Source organism: Neofelis nebulosa, chromosome 5 (genome assembly GCF_028018385.1).
Source record: "Neofelis nebulosa isolate mNeoNeb1 chromosome 5, mNeoNeb1.pri, whole genome shotgun sequence".
NCBI classification, from domain to species: Eukaryota; Metazoa; Chordata; class Mammalia; order Carnivora; family Felidae; genus Neofelis; species Neofelis nebulosa.
The window spans coordinates 67,138,243-67,163,823 of record NC_080786.1 but is presented as its reverse complement, the minus strand read 5'-3'; the positions used below and the strand labels follow the sequence as shown (position 1 = coordinate 67,163,823).

Sequence of the window (25,581 nt, the reverse complement as noted above, 5' to 3'; positions counted from 1 at the left end):
TTAACAATGCAACAATTTTCTGTGTGTTTTACTGTGAAAAGTCTCATATTTGAAGATAGGATACATAAACCATAAAAAATGTTCTAATAGGTCTTGCACTCATTAAGCTAAGAGAGTGGACAATATATGAAAAGCACCATTGGGAATTATGACTTCACCAAAGTGCTGTGAAAAAAAATGAAGCAAATTATAGCAGTAACATTAACATAAAGCAGCAGTATATTTAACGATGGATACCCAGATGTCCTGTGTATGAAACCCAATTTACCTTAATAAAACCCCTCAAGGTTGCTGTAAGGGAGTTGGTACGGGGATGGGCTAAATGGGTGATAGGCCTTTGGAGGGCACTTGTTGGGATGAGCACTATGTGTTATATGTAAGTGATGAATCACTAAATTCTATTCCTGAAACAATTATTATACTATATGTTAACTAGCTTGGATTTAAATAAAATTAAAAAAAAAAACCCTCAAACCCAAATTCTGTTATGGTTAATACTGAAGGTAAAGTCCTTACATGGGGTCACTTAGGCCCTTAAGCACAACTAAGATTCAATTTTCTCATTGGAAATCCTAATTATGTTTGACATACGATGCTGCAAGGTCACTGAAGACACATGGCAAAAAAACAGAAATACTCTATCCTTCCTCGATCCTTTCCTTAATAGCATAAATGAAACAGGACTACCAACCAGTATGATAAAATTTCAATGCACCGTGGCAACCAGTAATGGTCACTAAATCCATTTTTCCTTTGCTTCATAGTAACAGAGTTTTAGGTGAATGAGTGGCCCCCTATAGAGAGACGGCACTTCCCAGCTTTCCTTGCAGCCCCTGTGTAGCCATGTGACAATTTGGAATGGAATGTGAAAACTGGGGGCTACTTTCTTAAAGGAAATTGTTTTCCTTCTGCTCTTCTGCTCTTTCCCTCTTTTCTCAAACTAGAATACAGACATGGTAGTGATCCAGATTTAATCTTGCTGGCAAGAACAATGTCCTACAAGACTGCAGAACAGTAACATGAAGTGAATTTGGGACTGCTAATTTTGTGAAGCCAACCACTTTGACAGTCTGGACTACCCTACCACTGTTACATGAAAGAGAAATAAGCTTCTATCTTATTGAAGCCAATGTAAATGCTGGGTCTCTTTGTTATAGTATCTTTGTCTCTACAAATATGCACATAAACACACACACAAACATGTGCATATATTCACACTTAAGATAGGACAGTGAGAGATTAAGGAAAACCTGAAGTAAAAATAAAAGGAAAAGGTGTTTGTTTAGGCATCAGAGTGTAAGAATACAACTAAGAAATAAAGATGATTACAGGGGCACCTGGGTGGCTCAGTTGGTTGAGCGTGTGACTCTTGATTTTGGCCCAGGTCATGATCTCATAATTCGTGAGATCAAGCCCTGCATCGGGCTCTGTGCAGACAGCGCAGAGCCTGCTTGAGATTCTCTCATTCTCCCTCTCAGTCTCTGTCTCTCTCTCATCCCTCTCTCTACCCCTCCTCCCCCACTCATGCATGCACACTCTCTCTCAAAATAAACTTAAAAAAGAAATAAGGATGATTACAAATTAATAAACAGGAAGAGAACATTAGAGAACTGACCAAAAAGAGGACTGATATCAGAAATATATTTTCTGTGTTCAGAAAATCAATATAACATTGCAAAAGCATTAGAAGAAAAAAATGCATTGTAGTTCACAACACCTTGTTTTTTATTCAAATGATTACTCCTCACAGCAGAAAAGCACAGTAATTCAAATATAATTAACTGAATTTAGAAACATTCAAATTCATTTAAACTTTCAGTGGATTATGTAACAAATGTAATATCTTAGCTTGATTAAATGGTGACAAATAAAACTTTTATGAGAAAAGATGTTGAAATGCATTCATTAATTACCGAATATATACTAGACAGAAACTGCTGGATATGGGGATATCAAGGTAAATAAAATAGTTTTTTTCAGAAAAGAGCAGCAAATTTCATTAATTGTGTTGATATATAAAGATAAAATTTTTCTGTTCAATTGTGTCAAAATTGCTTTCTTCAATATCAATTACTTGAACAGTTATTTTTTTTAAGAACACATACACACAGAATATACATATATACTGAAACTCTTTAATACAGGATCCTTCAAGAAAAAGTCTTCATTGTATATAAAAATAAGTTTCAAGAAAAAGTTATTTTGAACTATAATGAAAATTCATACTACATATACTTTAAAATTATCAATAGCTTTCCATCATTAAGCACTGTTCTTAAAGATACCAAAGATTCTTAGGCCTTTTTATATAAACCAACTGCTCAATAAGGATTGTAAAATGCTTAAAATAACAGCATAGTCACTAAATTCTTTCCTTCTATTCTATATTATTTATTTGAACTATTAGAGAAAATATTGGCAAACACTTTGAAATTTCATTTAACACCTGAAAAATGAATCATAATGGGATATCTTAAAATGTTATCTACTTGAAAATGACAAATACTTAGTTCAATTAAAAGTAATGTATATATTAATATAACTTAACATTCACTTGGAATTTTGTCAACTGAATCATTGCTTTAAAGTCACTTTAATGCATCAAAATCCTGGAAAAACTATTATTTTAGACAAATTTTGCCACATGAAAACATCATTGTTACAATTTTATTCATTTTTAAAAGTTGTTGGAATCTTACAAACCACCCTACCACTGTTATGTGGAGGAGAAATAAGCTTTTATTTTTAAGACAATGTAAATAAACAGTTTATTGATGAAATGACATCCTCCCTCCTAAGAAGTACCAGAAATTACAATTAGTAAAGTAGAAAACTAAGATAAATTACATACAAAAAGTGAGTCTGACAACTAACTTTAAAATGATCATTTTAGAGTTCAATTTATAAAGGTTTTATATGATAAAACCTATTACTGTTTAACTTATTTCTTAAAATAAAAAACCCTAAGCAGAATCGTATTTGCTTATCTAACCCCCCTTCAACTTGACCCCTAGTCTTCCCTTCAAGCTTGGCTACAAAGGTCCTTCTCGTGTAGTTGATATTTTTCATTATTTTTTTATCCTTTTCTCTTAGTGTTCCAACATTCTTACTGTTCCCAGCGAATGGGAGGCTTTTTACATAGTAGGACAAAAGTATACACAGCAGAGATAGCTGAGAACCAGAAGCAGTCCTGCTGGTTCCTCCCCACAGGAGATAATGTGCTGTAATGCAGATTTTGCTCGACTCTCTGCAGGATCTCACAAAATCTGCAAATCCCTCCCAGCAGACCCAGCAACAAAACTATATTTTCCTGTCTCCTCTATACAATGGTTTGTTTTATGTAGCATTCTTTGAAAGAAGGTGATTCACTGAGCACAAGTTATCAGAGGCTGAGCAATTACTTTACTTTTAAACTCTGCATGTTCCCATGGCTAATTAAAGCCCAGAGATATATAGACTGTTCACAAGTAGCTTTGTAATGATAGGAGACAACACTGATAATGAAGCAAATAGGATTACTGAATGGCCACTTTTTTTAAACTACACTCTAGTAGCACCTCTGCATTATAAACCAATTGGCCAGTTAAAAAGAAAATAAATAAACCCTTAATTTTTAAGACCTTTTCTATTCTAACTCTAATATGAACTGGGATATTTTAGCTATCTTCACTGTGTGTTAATACCAGTTCTAAATGGGGCCTTTTGCCTTTTATTACTTTCACTTTAAGAATATACTGCTGGAGCTGCTATCTCTTAACTCAGAGATGCTTGTACTAACACCTTTTTACCAACACTGACTTAATTCTCTAAATTACCTCGGCTAGTCAATTTTGAATCCAGATTTATTTCTACTTTTCAGAGCACCAGGCATTTTGTACGCAGATACCTACAATATTGAAGATTTTTCCATTTCATCTTTAGCAACTCTTCATTAGTTTTCACAATACTTTCATATTTTTGTTCCTGAAAAATCATTTTTAGAAGTCCATGATATCTTCAATAAATACGTTAAGTATTTTGAGAAGTGCTTGATTACTAAATTAACTTAAAAAAATCATAGGGAATTTTACTTCCAATTTCAATAGATTTGTGGAAAAAATGGTTATATATTCTGATTTGTTTTCCATTTAGAAAGATAGTGGCCGCATTGTTTTATTCAATTATTCATTAAAGCTGTCTTTGCGTTGAGTTCTGGAGGATTTTGCAAAAGCCAAGGATACATGCTCTAATAATAACCTATCCTTTATGGAAATAAAAAAGAAATATTTAAGAAGGAAATATTTTAAAACAAAAATCAGGGTTCTTTATGTGTAAGCTAATATTTTTTCTCATGCCTTCTAAGTAAAACAATGGTATTAAACAGAGTATTAAAATTAGAGATATTTTTGCAATAAAAACCTGATAAAGAACAAATCATATCTCGTTATATGACAAAATCTTAAAATAATCTAAGTATTCCACTTAAAATATACAATAAAATATACAATTTATTATTACCACCGCAAAATATTCTCTTAACAAGATGTGAAATTCATAGCATATAATGCCAGATAAGCTATTTATTCTTTAAAATAATTTTGCCATATAGATATTAGAAGACCAAGAAACTCACACATGCACACATATGTACAAAAACACTACGGTCTTAGAAGTTCTGCAAAATATATATAAGAACTGTAGTACAGCAGGCCAATATTATCAAAGAACATCTTGTTAAACAAAAATCTAGACCTTGGTTTATTATTATATTTTGTGACTACTTCCAGAAACAATTTCAACATTTAATTAAATTTCATTTCACAAGCTTATTTTTAAAATAAATTACAATCAAGTCCGAGGAAAGGAATGTTGAGGGAAGTTTCCCAAGGAAACTTACATTATTTTGAATAGAAAGGTACTTTTGCATAGAGTGGTAGTATTTTTTTTTCCAATATGAATGAAAAGATCTTAAACTAGGGAAAAAGCCACACAGCCTTATCAAGGAATCTAAAGACCAAGCATTTTGTTCAATAATCTTGTCCATAACACTATCTATCTCTTCCTACAAAATGACAAATTTTATTGAAAAGAATATAACTATTAAACTCAGATATGCCCCTTACAGCCAACAGAATATTTATAATATAGTACTGACAAACTGTTGTTGTACTCTTGAAATCAATAAAAAGTAAATTATACATAAAAAATCAATACTTAATTCATGCAGCCATCAGTATTAATATTGGTGTAAAACACTTCATTTTACATACAACTAAGGTAAAATGCTTCATACTAGAAAAAAATTTAAACTGTATGGTGAATAAGTAGTACTTCCTTCCTTATATTCTATTAAGCATCTTTGTATACATTCTCTCAAAGTATATTTATAGCTCTCACACTGCATAAGGACCTCCTATTGAGGTTCATGGTACCTTAAAGGAGCATATATAACTTTACTTACGTACAATCACAATACATCAATCACAGCTAAACTGAAGCTGTCATACCAGTAGCAGAAAACAGGGAGTTTTTCAGATTATAAAGAACAGGGAGGAAAAAATCCCAGGAATTAGCTAGCATGTAACTGGGGGGGAATGAAAGAAGGAAAGAAATATCTAATCTTAAGAAGAGTTTTATCAATAAGCTTACCCAATTCAAGATGAAAGCCTCAAAAAAAAAAACTTGCATTAATTTAAAGATTTAATATTTATGCAAACAACTCAAATGTCGAACAACAGAGATATAGATTTATTATGGCCAAGCCAGATAATGTATCATTGGTTAATCAATAATTATATTTATAAGGTTTAAAATAATATTTGGAATACTATAGCTATATAATATACTCTCTATATATTATAATATACTCCCTCTATATAATATATATTGCATTGAAAAAGCAAAATGTTAAAAAATTTCTGGTATGATCTCAAAAATGTAAAGAAAAAATAAAATAGAAAAAAAATCAGAAGAAAAAAATGCTGAGATTTTTAAGAAAGTATCTCTGGGTAGTAACTAACAGGTGATTTTTTTTCTATATATATATATATATACACGTATATATATACGTATATATACACGTATATATACACGTATATATACGTGTATATATACGTATATATATACGTGTATATATATATATATATATATATATATATATATATATCCAGGCTTTCAGAATTTTCTACAATAACTCTGTATTATTTTCATCATTAGAAAAAATATTTATATACATAGAATTTTTGTTTTCAAAAACAGTCTCTGAAAGTCAATTTGAAATCAATGTAATAAATCAGAGAAACACTCTGTTTTTAAACAGTTTTATAGTTGACCCTTGAACAACATGAAGGAGTTAGGGGTACTGACCCCTGCATGGCCGAATATCTTGAAAATCTACATATAACCTTTGACTCTCCAAAAACAACTACTAAAACAACTACTACTGTTGACCAGAAGCCTAACCTATACCATAAAACCGTTGAGTAACACATATTTGTATATGTATATGTATTATATACTATATTCTTAAAATAAAGATAGCTAAAGAAAAAAAATGTCATTAATAATGAGAAAATACATTCACTGTACTATTAAAAAAAATATGTGCATAAGTGGACCTGTGCAATTCAAACCCATGTTGTCCAGAGTCAACTGTACTTTGCTTTCAGAAAATTACACAATAAGTAAACAAGTCTTAAATATATTATCCAGATCACTGAGATCTTTCTATTCAAACTTCAAGCAGGAATAAATACTAAATGTTTCCATTTATCTCACAGTTTTTATACCTGAACATAAAAGCTAACCAAACACACTGATCTTGGAATTCTTTCTCTTCTTGATCCAAGAAGAAAACAGAGTTAGGGCTTATATGATACGAAAAAGGAAAAAAAAAAAAAAAAAAAAAAACAGAAATAGTTCTGAGTATGCTTTATTCTATATGTTGATTCCAGATGACATGACTCTTAATATACTCTAATATATCCCTTTACCTATTGGGGATTATTTATAGTTGTTATTGGTGGAGGAGAAGGATTGTTTGGTGTTTTTTGTGGGTTGTTGGTTTTTTTGTTTGGTTGGGGTATTTTTTTGCTTTTTCATTTTGCTTTAGCAGCATGAATTTATGTTCCAATGAGATCTCTGTAAAGCAGTTTGTATTTTTAATCTTAGTAATGTTGCCAGTGTCCCATTAACATGTTAAGGCAACTTTCCAAAAAATTAAGTAATTTTTTCACATCACTTCATAATTACAGAGCACGTACAATATAACATGCAGGTGGGTTTTGAAAACATGAACAAAAGGCAAGATTGCTGTCATTAGGAAGTCTAATGCCACTTTGTAAAGCTTCAGTTGAATATCATTTCAAAGACTGTATCTAAGTGAAGAAACTATCTTTGAAGCTTACAATGGTACACTTCATTTGAGGATCCTAAAGTGCTTTAAAAGTCAGCATTTTTAATTCCCATTTTGAGGGTGAAGCACTCAGTGATTCTATAACTGGGCTAGCATTACAGAATGAATCCAGCAGACACCAAGAATTCCAAATAAGCATTCTTCCAATTCACTATCCGCTACATGTTCTTAGCATGCAAACCTCATTTAACACTGACACTGAGAAAGCCAACTAAAGAAATAGCCTTCATTTTCATTTTCCCCTCTTCCCCCACTATCCTCAAACTTAACCTATCATCGATTTTAAAACACACTGGTCTCTTAGCATCTCTCTCATCATAAGTATCCATCCTTCATATCATCCAGTTCTCACCTGGGCCTTTTCTCCCCAAACAGTACTACAGATTCTGGATGAGTGTCTCCTATATCTTTTGGGCTTCATGGACCCACAAAGTTTTTTGTTTTGTTTTGTTTTGTTAATTTTTTTAATGTTTTTATTTATTTTTGAGACAGAGAGCATGAGCAGGGGAGAGGCAGAGAGAGAGGGAGACACAGAATCTGAAGCAGGCTCCAGGCTCCGAGCTGTCAGCACAGAGCCCGATGCAGGGCTCGAACTCACAGACTGTGAGATCATGACCTGAGCCGAAGTCGGACACTCAGCTGACTGAGCCACCCAGGCAACCCCCCCATAAAGTTTTTTAAAAAGCCAAACAAAATAATATGAGAGTATTAATACAGAGTTACCAACTTTTTATTTTGTCAATATTGTTACTCCCAAGAGTAGGATACAGTTACAAAATTAAAAAAACGGTGGAAAAACTTACTGAATAATTCTTATATAATTTCTCATTTTGTCAAAGAATAGTGGGAATTCCCTAAAAACCTTAGGGACCATTTCTCTGGACTATCCACCTTCCCTCCAACCCCTGCCCCACTCTCTTGCCCCTTCCCTCAGGTTTCCCTCTGCCCTGGAAGAATGCTGACTTGTTACTCTGATCTTTAGAGCCCCCAAAAACATAACAGAGACTTGAAAAGATATATTAACTAAATTAGGATCAATCCTGAGTAGCTCAGTAGCTCTACAAGAATAATGCAAAATAATGAATGAAAGTACATTGAGTGTATCTGCACATTCGAATGAAAAAACTGGGAAGGCCATTACTTACAATAAAGGTTTTTAAAAAAATTTTTTTAAACACTAATACATGGATTTGGACAGCAGCAGAGACCTGGACTGTAAGCCAGAACACCAATTTCTAGTCCCAACTTGTTCTCATTTGAATCAAACCTGTGTGAGTCTGAGCAGATCATTTAATACGTCTTTATAAAATGAAAAGGGCTAAACTAGAAGATCACTTACAGTAACTTATACTCTAACAATATAAGTATAATCTTCTCTAGAGAATAAAACAAATATAAAACTAGTATTGATTTTTTTAAGTAGGTTCCATGCTGGGCAAAGAGTCCAACCTGGGAACTTGAACTCATGACCCTGAAATCAAGTCAGACACTTAACTGAGCCAGCCAGGCACCCCAAGTGTTGATTTTTATCTCCCAACATTTGTGTTTATTAGTCTCATATAATTATATATTTCAAAGAAGGATGTAATGTGGTTTTTAATGAATGATACATAAAATAAGGCTGTTATAACAAAAGTTGATGTTCTAAAAATATACTTTTTTCAAGTTTACCAATCTCAATTTCCACATTCACATGTTCAATATCAACAGAAGAAACAAAAAGTGGCTGAAAACAGACTAAGCATAATAAACTTTTGAAAAAGAAAATCCTAAAAAGGTTATAAGTACTGCTATCTAATAATATCAACATCAAACCATCATCTCTCCAAACTATGTAATAAAATCAGTATTTCAGATAAAACCATAGTTTTGTGAATTTTAAAAAAATAACAAGATGAAACACTATTTTACCTTTTAGAAATGATTTTCTCACTCCTCCAATTACAACACAAGCTCTGTGAAGGGCAAATCAGAATATTCTTCTTCGTTTTTCTCAGCAAAGAAAAGCTCTCGATGTTTACTGAGTTTAGCTGAACTGAACTAATTCTAGGTGCAAATGGTTTTCACTTCTGTATTATCATTATAAAAATCCATGATTTCCTAGACCTGTTCATAAACCATGTTTCAGGTCATATATCCCAGGATTCATTTTGGGGAAAAAAATGGCCAAAATGATTTAATCTTTCCATATCTCTACTTTTCCCCATGACTCCCTACTTTGTAGTATAACTTGGTGACAGTAAGTGTCCCAAAAGGTGAACATGGGCTCAGGAGATGGCATTCCTGACACCCACATGTGAACCATTTATCATTTCAACTCCAACTCTGTTATTGACTCTCACTCATTCCTGTTAGCTCTACCTTGAACACTTTTTATACTCTCAAGCTTCCTGCTTCTTAATCACAAAGTTCTTATATTCTAAGTGTCTTTGAGAACTACTTAGAAACAGACTTCCCTTGTATGACGCTAGGAGTTTTCATCTTTCTCATTCCTGCCCTCTCATTCCTGCTTTCCCACTCACCCATCCCTCCAACACACACACACATACACACACACACGCACATGCACACACACATGTGCACACACACACACACACACACACGTGTGTTATTCTCCTTTGTAAGCCTGCCAAGGGGCAAAACCTGGTCCTATTGGCTATTCTCAGACACCTTCCTGCAAAGGAAACTTTCATTTCCTATCAATAAATCTATCTTTTCCTTTCAATATACCAACTTTGCTTAAGCAGCAAAAGTCAGTGAAATAACAAGATGAAGTTGTATTTTCAACCACCAACCCTATCTGATGTTAGCCTTAGGGATCCTCTGTGTGCCTGGCAAGGCTAAGTATAGCAAGGCTATACTTAGTATAGTATAGTATACTAAGTATAGAGTACACGCACGAGATTATAATCTACTTGTGGAAGTACAGTATCTTCACATAGGGAGTAGGGGGGGGTGGAATGCAGTAGAAGCTCTGGTTTGGCCTGCTATGTGTGCTATAGCACATTATAGAGCACTTAGCTTTTGTTATGAAGATAAACTCATTTAATAAGTTTAGTAAGCACACTCTGTGTGCTGTAATAAGGAGGCAAAGATTAAAAGACATCATTTCTGCCCATGTGGTAAATAGAACATCAGGGTAAAAGATGCACTAAAAACTGTTTTAATAAAGGCAGCCATATATACAAAAGGTCATAGGACCACAGTGGAGGGAACGTGATTGGCTCTGGGGATGGAGGTACAGCCATTTCCCAAAAGATATTTCAACTGGCTATTGCTGGATTTATAGGCATCTATCATTTAGAGAAAGGAGAAAAGCATTCCAGGCAAAGTATCCACACAAAACACAAGTGAGCACAAAACAATGCTAACACATCCCCTAAATTCACTGGACACGCCCCTTCCTTCAGCATCTTCAGGCCAGAGTGCCCCGTTTTCCCCACACATGTGTAAGAATGGGGTGGGGGTGGAGGAATTAAAATCAAAAACTATGTTTAGGATAAGGGACAGGGGATGAAAGTGGAATCTATAATAGAGGCCAGATTACAATGGGCTTTGTTCCTTGGGCTTAGTTTCATCCAAGGGCAGTGAAGAGATGTCAGAGACTTTTAACCAGAGGAGTGACAGTATTAGACAACTGGGTATCAGACACCTGTTGATAGAAGGTGACTTGTAGAATCTCCCCAGTCTTTCACCCACAGAAAGCCCCCTCACTAACCTCAATAAAGACTTTTCTTTGAGAAAGAAAGCCCCTTCCTTGGGGCTTGGCAAAGAATACAGAAAACGGTTTCAATCTAGACCATATCTGATCTCACCAGATCCTCTTCCCCAAGACTGCTGGAGGATGAGAAAATGGAGAAAAGGGAAAGAGGAAAAAAGGAGAACAAACATTAAGCATTAGGTACCAGGCAAGGCACTAGGTGCTTCACATACATTATTATCAGATTTAATTCAAAAAAACCTTCTGAGGTAGATAAAATCATTCCCATTTTAGAGAAGCCAACCAAGTTGCCAAGTATCACAGAGTAGTAGAATATGGAGGCGGAAAATAGGAATTAAACCCAAACTCAACTAACTCCAAAGATATTCATGTGTGTAAGGATAATGTAGTTTTCCCCCATGCCATCTTAATTTATTTTTACAATGAACATTGTCTAGTGGACTATTTAGTCTAGTATCACTTTATAAATAAAGAAATTAAAATTCTGAAAGGTGGTCATACATATAATAAGTGGGTTGAGGAGGAGATGAGGTATAAGAGAAAGACAAGGCAGATGTCCTAGAAGGGTGCATTAGCTGCATAAAAAAGCGAGCTCCTGAAATACAGGTACCAAATTGACAAGACTCTTCCTCCATTATCCTTAGCACTGCACTAATGAACAATGTTTTATTGGTTTCAATGCTATTTTTGTTTCTACATTAAAGTGAAGGAATAGTTATGCAGATAAAATATGTATTGTAAAAATGGGTAAAGATTTCTTTTTTGCTACCCCCCAAAAACATGTAAACCAAAAGGAAGACATGAGAAACAGCAATTCTTTAATCAGACATAGAGACTAGTATAATGGCAGTCCTTCTTTAGCAAACATTAATTTATAGGTTTTGTAACTACTTTGTCCTGAATACATTATGCTTTTTTTATCATAAAAATGCTTAGAGGAGTTCAAATTGGATAAATACTAAGAAAATATCTAGATTATAATACAAACACATCAAGCCTCTATTATGTAGCTTTCTGCTTGCTTTAGAATTGAATTGACTGATATGAAAAATCACACAATTAGATTTTTATATTTGATACTGAACAAAGAACAGCTGCTTTTTTATAGATATATACCAGGCTACAATGAAGTCAAGAGCAATTTTTCCATTCAAGGAAAGAACCTGTGATGATGAGTCACATGAATCTCACCAATGTCACTATCTCTAATATTGACAATAAATTAATCCCTCAGTACTAGCAGAATCCACACCAACATTCCCAAATTGAGGTTGATACAGAGGTTAGAGACAGATGGCAACATACCCTGTCATCCTTGGTAAAGATAAAAACCAAGCCACCTTTTCTTTCCATACATACATAGTATCAGGAGTTTTTTTACTAACTTAAGAAATTTTCAACATTTAATAACAAATAAAATAGGTTTTTCTTTTTACATTCTGAGTGAAATTAAAGATCTGAGGGAAAATTACATCATTTCAACTGGTGGAACACAGTTAAATATATTAGAAAGATGACCATGCTCACTGTCTGTCTTGCCCTATGTACCCAACTCAAAATTAGTAAAGGAAGTATAAATATATACATATATATATATATATATGAGTATATATGTTTATGTTTATGTTTTAACATTGGAAAATGGATAAAGAACATAATGAAGATGACAGTAACCTGAACTATTGTTTAAATATCACTACAATAACAATATTATGACATACATTCAGATACCAGAGCAAAAACAGAGAAGAGAAACAGGAATTCTTTTCATTATTCTGATAAAAAGAATGGGGAAGAACTAATGAAAAAGCAGCTACTACTATGACAGTACAAAATTTCAATAGTATCTCCAAAACTCCAAAAAGTTTCTAATTTACTATCTGAAACCACACAGAAGATAGCTTGTTTCATATACTGAAAAGCACAAACTGTCAAAAAAATGAAGCTAAAAATATTTTTAAAGTTATTAAGATATATGTAAACTGTACTTCAACAGTACATTTATATCATTCACATAATAATATGTGACACTAAAATCCCAGATCATGACTTCCTGGAAATACTTCTGAAGAATTTCTGAGACCCTAGTGATAGAGTAATTATCTTCACAGGATGTTGGTTAAACAAAGTAAGTGAATAACTTGATATGGTAGTTGTAAACATTAACACCTATAAAAATAAAACGTGGCACAATGTCACTTAATAGCGCTTTTGATAATGCTAAAATGTTATTTTCCTCCAACTCTGGGTTCCACAGGAAAATACAAGGCTGGTTCGGTACTTAAGACCTTCAGGAAGACCCTGTTTCTTGTATTCCCCTATTTTCACTTTTAAGTTTTGTCTGGGCAATTCCAGTACACAAATAAGGATTTGTCATAAAGATAGGCAGGCATCACAGGGTATCACCTCATCCCCATCTTCAGGCATATGAATGTCTAACCTTCCAAAACACAAGTTTTAGAAGACAAATTTGAGATTGAGCCTTAAAAAACTTTCACAAATGATTTTATCTCTATCTTTGTGACTATTTTAGCTATTTAAAGCTCTCCTGAAGCATGATAATATTTCATCTTTCTCTTACATGGCCCCAAATATGAAATGATCTACCATGTATATAAAAATATCTTAAAAATTAGAAAGAAAGAAGTGAGTAATTCCTTAACTAAGTTAAATATCTCTGATTCTTTTAGTATCTACTTTTGCAGCATGCTTTAAGAGGGATCTTTGTGGTGATGGAATAATTTGATTATGGTGGTGAACTGCATGAATCTACACTTAAGATAAAATGACATAAAATTATACACACATATTGGGGCACCTGGGTAGTTCAGTCAGTTGAGCATCCAACTCTTGATTTTGGCTCAGTCATGATCTGAGGGTTGTGAGATCAACCCCTGCACCAGATTCCATGAGTGTGGACCCTGTTTAAGATTCTCTCTCCCTCTCCCCCTGCCTCTCTCCCTTGCTCACTTGCTCACTCTCTCTTCAAACAAACAAACAAATAAATACAATTTTTAAAAAACTAGACACACGTTTTACCAAAATCTATTTCCTGGTTTTAACTGTACTCGTTTTAATACATGTAAGATGTTATCAATAGGGGAAACCATGAAGAGAACATAGGACCACTCTGTACTATCTTTGCATGTTCCTATTTATCTACAGTTGAATGCATCTCACAGAAATCATAAGATCTCACTGCCAGAAGTATAGGAGAAAAATAGAAAGAGTAAGAAGGAACATTATTCCTGCAAATCTAAGATATCAATGTGGGTAAACACCAGGAAAGCAAATAACAAAAGCAGGTATATAATGGCAATAATCTGAATATTTGACAGTATATAATAAGCTTAATGGGACTAAGCATGATGTGACTATAACAACCAAATTATCTATCTGTATGTCAACCTATATCCTTTTCTGGGGTCTGAAAATATATCCTACAGACCTACTATAAGCAAGAAATTCTTTCAAAATCTTGAATTTTATTTTAAAATGCATGTATTTTACACTGATGTCATTTTCACATTCATTTATGTTTTTAAACATTTAATTTACCAGTTAAATTATTTACCAGAATTATTTTTTTTACCAGAAAATTAATAAAGGGAAACTTCATTTCAAATGGAGTCAGGGAGCCCTGAAGAGAAAGCTCTCATGCAAATCTTGCCATCAAAGCTTACTTCACATTCCTGGGCAGAAAGAAGTTCACTTTACTACCCCAGCAGGAAGAAAGAAGATTTCCACCTTGCCCAGCAACAGCCTAGCCAACGACAACCTGCCACAACTCAGCCAATGAGAAAAAAATCGGCACCCTGAACTCTCACTTTCCTCCAACAGACTTTTGTTCAAAGCATTCCCTCCCCAACTTCCTCCATTTTCTCTATCAAATAACTATGATTTGTCTATCGTTTGCCATCGCTTGTATGTCCCAAATTGTAATTCCTCTGTTATTCCCAAATAAATTCATTTTGCTGATAAAATAACTGGCTATTTTATTTTTAAGGTTAACACCAGTTCCCCCCCCCCCCAAAAAAAAAACGTTAGTAAATCTGGCATTCACAGAAGATGGACAAGCTTATCTGTAGCTTGGAACCCTCCAACATAACTCAGAGTACCCCAACTGGAGAATCATCGTTTTATTTTCCACTTACAAGGTGGTGATTCACAAATTGTTTTGCTGGCCTATTCTGAAATAGCCATTAGATCCTTGTTGACTAAGCTAACTTCAAGAAAATTCTTAGAAGAGGAATAACTGCTAGCAATGTATCATTTCAGCTATGACTTCCAAAAAGGCCTTATCCTAGGAACCATGTACCTGCCTCCTGTACACAGAGCCTCCCCAAGGAAACATCATCTATACACCGTCTCACTTCAACAAGAAGGAGTAACGCCTGAGGCATTTTCACAAACATATGTAAGAGTAGGCTTCCTGCATAAGTAGCTTAAAAATACCTGGTTCTTATTTTAAAGTTTTCTGGGAATTTAGCAAAATTAAATTTAGAGAAAAGGTCCAAAACTACAAGGCTCATTTAGTCGTTCCCAATCAGAGTCACATCACTTGAGAAGGTCAGATAAAGGAAGCTTTTATCACCTAAATGTAATTAAAAATCTCAAGCTGACTTCTATGACCAGCATTTCAAAAAAGTGATACAATACACCAGAAGGTATTTACTTTGGTTTGAACACACTCTAAGAGTTCTGAAGTCTAGCAGGAAATAATGTTTCTGGTTTGGTAAAACAAACAAACAAAAACTGAATGGTCCCCTCTGGGAGCTAAGCTATAAGTGCTTCTTAAAACCAGGAGATACCCAAAAAGTTGTTAAATCACTGAGTAATGTGTTAAATTGAAAATTAAAACAAAACAAACAAAGAAACTACTACTTACATAGAGAGTACGATCTGTTTAAAAGTGTTTCTACTGTGTTTTTTCTCCAGTTTCTAATTGTAAAAAAAATAAACAGACCCAAAGTACATTTAAGAATGCATTGTTTGAGGTTATTTTATCACCAATGATAACTGAACGCAATGCACAGGAATAAGACAGCACAGCTCATACAGAGTTATAAATTTACCAATAAATAAGGCTGGACCAATGTAATAAATAAAGTCCTAAAACTGAAGAAGTTAATGAATAATTTTATATACTAACGTTGTAAAAAAGCAAAAAGCCATCTCTAATGTAGAAAACATTCATCGATGGTACTATATACAATGGAAAAGTCAAAAGTATAGACTTTTCATTATCTGTTTTTAAAGGATTCATAGCTCTTCTAAAATTTTTCACAACTGAACATCTAAAAATAAAATATCCATAATATATTCCTAAACAAACCACACTGTGGTAATTAATACTGAGAGCATAAATTCCATTATTAAAACTTAACTGTTTACACTTTGAAACCACACTTATAAACAAATAGGGAAAATCATGCTGAATTCAAAATACTAAGTTTCTATGAAGACAAATCACCTTTCTTATCTGAACCGCTCAGATCAAAATGTCAAAACAATTAAATTACAATTTTGTCTGACATCCAATATCCTATGCAACAGTGCAAAACAGACAAGCCTGATTTCAAGCATACCGTTTGCTTTTAAATGGCAAACAAATTGAGCAATGAATCAAATTTTGCAAAAGAAAACATGAGACAATATGCCAGATCACAGAGGTCAAGGTATTCATCAAGACTCACTTTCTATGTAACTATATACTTTTGGCTCAGGGGGAGAAATTATCCATTCCTTCATACAAATACAAAAATAGACAAACATAGGACAGATACTTATCTGCCTATATACCAAATATGACTATAAATCACATTTTTAAAAATCACAATGATTTTTTTAGCTATATGTGCATACTTATATTTATGTGTATTCATATCTGTATACATGTTTACACATGTGAGACCTTAACTTTTTGGCTTAACAAACCTAGTTCTTCCATGTTGCTATCTTATCTATTTCTCTAAATGTACCATGTAAAAAAATTATACCATCTTATTTTTTCAGCTGTAAAAAGGACTAAAATGATCTTGAGCTACCTGTTCATTTTTCAGTAAAACAAAACAAAACAAAACAAAACCTGAAGGCCAAAGAAGACATGGACACAAAAGCTATCCAGGGACAGACTGGTAAAAAAAAATTAGATAATTTTTTGCCCAAACAATCATGTTATATACTAAAGGCACAGACTCCTAAAAACTGATTAGGTACTGTCAGATGAAACAATAATGGGCTCCTATTGTTATATTTTATATTTACTTACTTTTTTTTTTTTTTTAAAGTTTATTTATTTTTGAGACAGAGAAAGAGCATGAACGGGGGAGGGGCAGAGAGAGAGGGAGACACAGAATGAGAAGCAGGCTCCAGGCTCTGAGCCATCAGCCCAGAGCCCGACGCGGGGCTTGAACTCACAGACCGCGAGATCGTGACCTGAGCTGAAGTCGGATGCTTAACCGACTGAGCCACCCAGGTGCCCCTATATTTACTTACTTTTTAAAGGAAAGTGTTCTTTCAAAAATTCACTAAGCCCTCATGAGAAAATAAAATAATGACACACTAGAATATTCTACCCAGGCATATTTAGATTTCATACCTTTTCAACTCTAATGTACATTCAGGATTAGTCAGCATCTTTAAGACTTTACATATAATCACAATATAGGACTACCTAAGTACAAATTATTGATTTATCAATTAATTTTCATTCTCTGGCTAAAATTCTTTTCATATATATTTTTCCTATGTATCTAAAAAGAATGCAGCATTATAGCTTAGGATAAGGATGCTGTAACAGAACTGCTTGTTCCACTACTTACTACTATGTAATCTTGGGCAAGTTACTTACCTATCCATGCTTCAGTTTCATTTTTGAACTAATAAGACCTGTCTAATGGGGTTTTGGTGAAAATTAAATGTGTTAGTACATACAAACCAAAACAACAGTGCTAGCTCTTAGTAAATGCTTAAAAAAATATTAGCAATTATTGCTAATTTCTGGTGGCCTAATAGATTAACTAACATATTGGAGCTAAAGGAATATTTAGCTAAAGGAATACGTTGTCAGAGACAACGTAGAATAGAGTTTGGCAGACATTATGTAAAGGACCAGAATAAATATTTCAGCCTTCTCCAGCTACACCATCTCTGTCTCGACTACCCAACACTACAGTCTATGACAAATGCAGATACTATGATCTATAATAAATACAGACAATAAACTGATGGATATAGTTATGTTCCAAAAAACTTTACTTACAAAAACAGGTGACAGACTGGAGTTTACAGCCCCCTGATATAGACACACTCTACAAAAAAGTGAAGAATAGAGAGATCAAATGAGTAACAGAAATCTGCCCAGCAAGTCATTGGCAGGTACAGAACTAGAACCAACTAAAATTCAGTTCAACTGTCTTTTTACCTATCATATAGGAGAGGCTCCATGAAGTCTTCCTATTATCTACAAACAGAAGCAATCTCTCCATTTTCTACCCTCCCACAACAAGATCAACAGAAAATTGACAGATTTTAATTTTTTTTAAAGCTTATTCATTTCTCAGAGACAGAGCATGAGTGGGGGAGGGGCAGAGAGAGAGGGAGACACAGAATCTGAAACAGGCTCAGACTCTGAGCTGTTAGCACAGAGCCCGATGCGGGGCTTGAACTCATGGACCGCGAGATCATGACCCGAGCCAAAGTCTGACACTTAACCGACTAAGCCACCCAAGCGCCCCAGAAAATTGACAGATTTTAAAGGGTGATAAATTCACTGGAGTTCATTATACTATTCTCCCTACTTTTGAGTGTCTGATAATTTCCATAATAAAAATTTTTTAAACTTCAAACATTTAGCAAGTCTCTCAGAATATTAGTGTACATTCTTTTGTTTTTGTCTCTAGTAGATATGGCAATTTGAAGGCAGGGATTATGTCATTTGCATCTTGGTATCACTATCTCCTGCCTCATACAGAATCCTATTTTATAATTAGAATTCAATAAGCAAATGGTCCCTAAATAACTAAAGGAGAGTCATCTCAAACAGATACTATTTCCAATTCCAACAATCCTCTCCAACTTGTCAAACTGCTCAATATCCATAAGTAAGGTTGTCAACATGCTATCTTTCCCTATACCCAATTGTTGCCAATCCAGTCTCATTTATATCATTTTCTTTTTTTTTTTTTAACATTTATTTATTTTTGAGAGATAGTGTGAGCAGGGGAGGTGCAGAGAGAGAGGTAGACACTGAATCTGAAGCAGGCTCCAGGCTCTGAGCTGTCAGCACAGAGAGATCATGACCTGAGCTGAAGTCGGATGCTTAACCGACTAGGCCACCCAGGCGCCCCTCATTTATATCATTTCAAAATCTAACCTCAAATCTACTTCTAGCTAACATCTCTTTCTAGGTCTGATACCACCTATCCATAAGTGGATTCATCACCAGCAACAACACTGCTCTCCATCAGATTCCATTTGGTACTCAAAAACTAAACCATCTGTTTGATGTGATGATAATATTCTTAGAACTTTACTGTAGTTATCTAATAGCACTAGAGCTAAAATTCAATGTTTTTACCTTCCTCATCGTAGCCTTTCCCAGATTTCATGATATGATCTTGCTTACCTTATTTCTTCTTTCACATGTAGCTAAATTTTATTCTAGAATCTCAACTTTCTTTCCAAGTCTTCTCCCGAGCAGAACCCAAGGCTGAAATTCCCTCTTCTTTCCTCAATAAACACGTATTTCTTTGCTTCAAGAAATTTTCACAATCTCAAAGTATGTGCTCATCAAATATGCCATGAACCAAGAGGAAAAAAGATAATATTTCCTACAAATTTCTAATGTACCACAACTGCCACTCACCGCAATAACAAAAGAGAAGAGATCCAAAGAGGACATCCACACACATTCCCACCTGCATCTGTGTCCACAGTTCTCCCTCACTTATTACTATAGATAAATAGTCCATCCTACTAATAGATAACCTCTCGACTGTTGCATCCTCTCCAACATAAGAACAATCCCTCTCTCTCCTTGCATCATCAATTTCCCAGGTCTTTGGGCTCTTTCTCATTAGCATAACAACATACCATTGTTTCACACATCATTAAAAATCTTTTTATATCATATAGCCCTCCAACAAATCCTCCATTTCTCTCCCTATCTTTTCAATAAAAATCTTCAAAGATTTTTGATGCATACCATCATGCTCTTCAATTTTCTCTTCTCTATCACGTTCCAAACTAGCTTTCACCATCCACCACTCCATGGAAAGTATCATCAAATCACCAATGATTTCCTTTGCTAAGTCAATTGTCAATCTTCATCTTTAAAACAGGTGACCAGTCCCCTCCCTAATTCTTCAAACACTTCCTTCATTTGGCTTCCAGGAGCCCACACTCTCCAGCTCTTCCTATTACCAAGTATGCAGCTAGTTTTTAGAATCCTTTGATCATTCCTTCTCAACTCATAATGTGGGAGTGCCCCAATGCTGTCCTTGGTCCTCCTCAGTTTTCTTTTTTTTTTTTTTTTTTTCAATGTTTTTTATTTATTTTTGGGACAGAGAGAGACAGAGCATGAACGGGGGAGGGGCAGAGAGAGAGGGAGACACAGAATCGGAAACAGGCTCCAGGCTCTGAGCCATCAGCCCAGAGCCTGACGCGGGGCTCAAACTCACGGACCGCGAGATCGTGACCTGGCTGAAGTCGGACGCTTAACCGACTGCGCCACCCAGGCGCCCCTCAGTTTTCTAAACCCACACATTTTTTTATGAATTTATCCAATCTCTTCACTTTTAAAATCAGTTATATGCTGAAGAATCATAAATTATCATTAGCCTGGCCTTCAGACTGCCTGCTTGACATCCCCACTTGGATATTTAACATGCATCCAACCCTTAACACGTTCAAACCCAAATTCTTAATCCTCACCATATCGTTCTCATGCTCTATTCCCATCTCAGTAAATGGAAATTCTATATTTTCAGTTGCTTAGGCAATTAAGTTCTCCTAAATTTCTTTTGCTTTCACACTCCATACCCAATCTGTCAGCAAATCCTGTGGATTGCACCATCAAAATACATCCAGAATCTGAACTTTTCACCACCTCCACTGTTACCATCCTGGTCTAACCTACTATCATCTGTCACATGGATTATTATAATAGCCTAACTGGCCCCCCCTGCTTCCGCCCTTGCCTTCCTTCAATCTGTTCTCATTATGCCACAGTAATGGTGTTAAATAGTTGTTAGTTCTGATGAAAACACTCCAAAGGCTTCCCATATCATTTCAAGTAAAATCTAGAGTCATTACAATAGCTTACTAGACCATTAGTACAATCTAGTCTCTCTTTCATTTAAGACCATATAGCCTATTTCCCTCCTTCCTCCACTCTACTGAACCCACACTGGCTTCTTTGTGGATCTCTGAACACACCATTTTGTTCTGTAGACCTAGAAAGCTCTTGCCCCAAATATCACATGGCTGACTCCTTCAACTACTCTAAGTCTAATGAAAGGTCACCTGCTCTGAAGGTCTTCCCTTACAATCCTTTTTTAAACTACTAAACACACACACACACGCACACACACACACACACCCTTTCCCCACGGCACTTACTATAGTACCATCACATATTTTTCTATGTATTGTATATACTGTCTCCCTCCACTAGAATGTATATTCCAAGAAGGCAGTATATTGCAGCGCCAAAAACAATGCTTGGCACACATCGGGCACTCGATGAATCTTTGTTGACTAAATGAATAAGTATTCATGTCTCTATGTAAATCTGATAATGCTTTTGTAAGCAAGTAACAAATTGATCATTTCATCCTTGTTAGTCCTATAACAAAAGTCCATAATACTCTTTGTATGGTACCAGGAATATATTAGATCACTCTTGTGAAGAGGAGTTACTTTCTTATTTCTCAGAAGTCTTGAAATCAGAGATTACTGCCAATTGAAACTACTGTTAAAGATATCCTCTTCCTATTGAGAATTCTTAAGGGATTTTAAAGAAATGGGGAAAATCCTACTCCAACATAAAACCCAATCCTTTCCTTACTCCTTTTTGACCATTCACCCAGAGCACTTTGTATCACTTTTGCAGTAGTGTTCACCATGGTCCCTTCTCCTGGATACGGAGTCTCTGCAGGACAAGAACTGAATCTTGTTTCTCTCTTAACCCGTCATCCAGTATCCATGACCGGCATTCAAAGAACTGTTATTGCTTGAACTCAATGGAGTGAATACCACAGAAACCTGTGACATAACTGCTTATAGTTGTCAAGATGTAGTCCATCAACAAGTAGCACCGCTATCTAGGTTTCTACGGTCGGTTTCTAACAAACCCACGTCTTCTGTTATGTCTAAGTGAGGACATTCATGCGCAGGTCCAGGATCTATTACTGCTCTCAGGATGCACAAGTCACAGGAAGCAAAGGGAGGATAGAAAAGTAAATGATACTGTACGTGTGCCTGTTATTCTAACAGTGAGGAACAAAAGAACACAGACACCAAAAGATGAGACACCCAACAGACGGGGTGATGGAAGGGGGGAAAGTACAGAATTCGGAAAACGAAGGGGTCAGGGGGGCTAGAGGATGGAGCTACGCAAGGAGACCGCAGGGCAAACGTGTACTAAGGCTGACGCTAAGGTAGAAGCCAGCGCAGGCGCTAATCACAGGCTGCTCTTTCAACACTTTCTCCTAAACTTCCTCGAGAAAGCGGTCCTGCGCGTCCTCCGGAGCGGCATTCCACACGCGGGGCGTCACTCGGGGCGAGCCATCCCCAAAACACCGGTCCGCAGCGCCGCTCGTCTTTACCTGCGTCCCGCTAGGGTGCCGCGTGGGACAGCCCAGCCGGCTTGCGTGCATGTGTGAACGTGTCAGAAAAGGGCACTCGGGAGTTGCCAGGCTCCGCTCGTAGACAATCGGCTTCGAGAGGTGGGCGGGGGCCTCGAGGCGGGGATGGGGGCTCTATTCGCTGGGGGCCAGCGAATGGCGGGGGAACTGGCGGAGCCAGGTGCCCCGCGCGCCGCCCCTCGGGGTTGCCCCCGCCCTGCCGCCGCCCGGGCGCCCCTCCGCCCGGATCCTGACGCCCGGTCGGCGTCCCGGGACCCACGCAGGGGTGCGGCCAGCGCCACAGCCGCGCCAGTCTGGGCGGGAGACAGGGCCGAAAGGCTCGGCCCAGACCGCGCCGCCTCAGAGCGCCTAGCTGGTTTTGGCAAAACTTTGAAAACAGAAAGACTTCGTTTACCTGAGCGGCGCGGGCGCGGGCGCGGGCTCGTCTGCGGTACGGCTGCCGAGCGCGGGCCGGGTTTTCAGCAGCCGTAAAGCGGGAGGAGAGCGCGCGAGCCGCGGCGCGAGCCCTCGCCCCCGAGCGGCGGCCCCGGCGCCTCCGCCGCGAGCGTCAGCCGCTTGGCAAGGAGCGGGCTGGGCTGAGTCATAATAAAAGACACGTTTGCCGAGCGAAGTGGGAAGAGGGGCCTCGAGGAGCCGTGTTAAATGGCAAGAGGTTCAAAAATAGGAAAGGAATTTTTTTTAAGGGGACAAAACTGAAAAGCTTGTCTCAAGGTGGGACAGATATGAGCTTCTTTTATAATTTGCAAATAGTTTACAAATACTCTTTGTGTCTAATAAATCTTTTTATTAAAGATTTTTTTTCTTTAAGTGCATTACCTGTGGAGCCAGTGAATGGGGTATAACGCTCAGCTTCACTTGCAGCTCTCAGACCTTGTGCAAGTTACTTGAATCCCTTGCCTTTGTTTCTCATCTGTCAAACAGGATAATAAAAGTGCCTCCCTCCGGACAGAAAATGCTTGGAGGGTACTTGGCATAGTACCTGTACTAAACGTTAATTATTAGGATTTAAAAATAAACTGGGGTTAAGTGAAGACGAGCCTAGATGAGCAGCTTTACAAGGAAGGATTCAAAAATAAAGCAAGGACTTTTTGCAAGTGGGGTAAATTAGATAAATGCCTCAATGGAAGAAAATAAATTGGTGCCTGTAAAAAAATAAGTGAAGTCAATAGATGTAGCTGAGGTGGAAAAAGGAAAAGAAAAGGAAAAGGGGGGGGGGGGGCAAGGAAAACTAGGTGCAGTGACCAGACATCTGAAGGAAGCTTCATGGGGAATGGAGGAGGAGTATATTTATTTGCTATTTAGAAAATCATGACAAACTCCCTCTGCTGAGGGAGATTTTTAAAAAATATTTAAACAGATAAACAACTGTCTCAAAATGAGCCCCAAATGAGGAGCCTTCGCTCCAATGAATGAGATTTGGCAGTTCTGCAAAATGAGGAAATTCTTCCTTGTGCTGCATCTTAGTGGGTTGAGTCATCAAACCCATAGCAAAACTTAGTGGGCTGGATTCCTGAAAGACATGCCAGATGGATGCATTCTGCTTAGTTTTAATAACTGTATGATGTTCCCTCTGTACTGTCAATTTTGGAAGAAAGGAATCTGAATAAAGATTTGAGAAGAGAACTTGAAAATAAAAGCTAAGCTAGTTATTTATTATATGAGTATCCATCCACAATGAGCATACAGTTAAAGACTGCAAAACAAGTAACCTTTTCTCCCAGTTCTGTTCTCCCTTCCCTTTGTTTCTGCTTTTAATGTATTTCTTTTTATCCACTTTTATATCATTTTTATACAATGAACCTACCCAGGGGAAACGTGGTTTTAATTAATACTAAGGCATGGAAGGAATTTTAGCTAGGCCTCTCTAAGTAGGGTCAAACTTTCTGAAAGAAAGGTTTTTCAGTTGAAGTTTTAATGAGAGCAAGGGTAAATTGGCAGATGTGAAATCAGAAGTTGTTCTAGACAAACAAGAAAATAGACTGAAAAAGAGAATGGAATAGAAATCAGAAAGAGTTCTATTCCCTAATTACTGGAAGCACAGAAGGCTAGAGGAAAGTTTTCTCTATCAGATCAAGAAAAATGGGTATCTTGCTTTACCACCCAGCCTTTCAAATACAAACAAAAGAAAGAAAAGAGAGAGGAGGAGGGGAAGAAAAAAAAAAAACCTTTATCAGATTCTTGAAATGAATTCCTAGGAGGTCTCCTGCCGGGTAAAAGATTTGGAGGTGCCTCTTTCAGGGAAAAACACCAGCAAAATATTTGAGGGGATTATTTTTTGCAGAATTGGGGAAAACCCTAAGATAAGAATCCCACTCTCTGTTTCAGTTTTGCTAAGCCTTAAGGCTGAGGCCAACAGATTTTCATTAAACCTTTATTAATGAAACAAAGAGATGAAATCTTAAATGGTGTGAAGCCCTTAAACTAAAAGGAGCAAGAAAACAAAACCAAAGCCTAGAAAATAGACAAAGAGATTAGGAAGTTTTTTCTAAGGGGAACCTTTGAACTTTTGGCTGTCATGTGAATGCTTGTGACTTGCTTTAGGCAAATAGGACATACAAACTAAAGCTGAAACCAAAAAGATCTGGTCAGTTTAGATA

At 36.2% G+C, this 25,581-nt stretch overlaps 1 protein-coding gene across 3 annotated transcripts in view; it reads right to left on the bottom strand.

Moving 5' to 3' along the window:
* The window catches only part of NAALADL2 (N-acetylated alpha-linked acidic dipeptidase like 2), a 1,364,408-nt gene extending 1,340,912 nt beyond the window's left edge, over window positions 1-23,496 (bottom strand). For 2 of the 3 annotated variants that reach the window (XM_058730531.1, XM_058730530.1), the window contains exon 1: window positions 23,379-23,496. The gene's annotated coding sequence lies outside the window, so the exon portion shown is untranslated. Of the gene's footprint in view, window positions 1-18,378; window positions 18,428-23,378 lie in introns of all 3 variants that reach the window. The other variant, XM_058730533.1, reaches the window with a different exon arrangement.
* Between the last annotated feature and the right edge of the window lie 2,085 nt (window positions 23,497-25,581).